The sequence below is a fragment of the Aplysia californica genome, unplaced genomic scaffold (assembly GCF_000002075.1).
Source record: "Aplysia californica isolate F4 #8 unplaced genomic scaffold, AplCal3.0 scaffold00255, whole genome shotgun sequence".
Classification (NCBI taxonomy): domain Eukaryota; kingdom Metazoa; phylum Mollusca; class Gastropoda; order Aplysiida; family Aplysiidae; genus Aplysia; species Aplysia californica.
Window position 1 is genome coordinate 180739 of NW_004797525.1, and position 1458 is coordinate 182196.

The window sequence follows — 1458 nt, forward strand, 5'->3', positions numbered from 1 at the left end:
AGAGGGGAGAGGGGGGAGGGGGTGGGGTGATAATCCACAAACCTCTAGCATACTTTATAGAGAAGAATAATCTAGAAATTGGGTCCAGTACAGGTTGAGAAGGTTTGGTTTTGTTTTATATATTCTCTTTTTGGTGTTTGTTTTTTTCTGTTTTGTTCTTTTGTTTGATTTTTTGTTTCTTGTTTGTTTGTTTGTTTGCTTGTTTGTTTGGTTGTTTGTTTGGTTGTTTGTTTGGTTGGGTTTCGTTACGTTTTGTTGTTGTTGTTGTTGCGGTTGTTGCTTTTGTTGCTGTTGTTACTGTCTTCGAGTTTTTTGCTTTTGGTAAGACCTTTTTTTAAAAGAAATTGGGGAGAAGGGTGTTAGACGCTATGAGACAGTGTATTTAAGATCAACATAATTGTTGGTGTTGTTGTTGGTGTTGTTGTTGGTGTTGTTGTTGGTGTTGTTGTTGTTGTTGTTGTTGTTGTTGTTGTTATTGTTGTTGCTGTTGTTGTTGTCTTTGAAATTTTTGCTTTTGATAAGAACTATAAGAAATTTGAGGTCTTCTCAATGGCCTAAATTGTGCCGAAGGAAGCTTAAACGTTTCACAATCCTTACCATTCTAAACACGGAAATTACCAAGGATCAGATGGACTGACAGGGTCACCAACGAGGAAGTATTAAGGAGGAGAAGACATAGCCTACTCAGGGATGAGGTGGGAAGAAGACGGTGTCGATAGATTTGACACACTCTCAGGAAGTCAGTCAGCTGCATAACAAGGAAAGTGTTGGATTGGAACCGACAGGGCAAAAGATCAAGAAGAAGACCACGTGGAACTTGGAGTAGAGTCACAGAAATCGATGTACACAAAAGTGTGATGACTTGGAATGACATCAAGTGGCTAGCCCAGGATAGGGAAAGGTGGAAAGAGTTTGTTCGTGGCATATTTCCTGATCCAGGGTAAGAAAGACAATAATGATGACCATTCTAAACAGGATGGGCAAAATATGTTTATCGTTAAATGAGGTAACGAATCAAAGAGAATGAGATACCTATCAACACTAAAGAAAATACGTGACCATGACGTTACTAAGAAACATTATCTCCTCCTAAAAGTTGTTCCCGCATCCGATCCGGACATTGGGGATTGCCTTGTTAGTGAGACAACTTCCTGGGCCTTCAGCATAATGTGGTAGGGTGGCCAGTTCCTTACGCCGCCTTTACTTCCCCAACTCGAAGTCAGATACCCATTACTGCTGGGTGGGCAGGAGGGGTGGAAAAAATCCGTATCTGAACCGAGGCCGAACCCGGACTTTCCGCTTCGGAGACAAGCGCACTAACCGCTCCGCCACCGCACCCTGTATCTCCTCCTACTCCTTTGATAATTTTTCTCCTTCTCTTCTCTTCCTCGTCCACCCTGATTCTCCTTATCCTCCTTTATCTTACACCACTCGTCCTACGCCTCTTCCTCTTCTTCT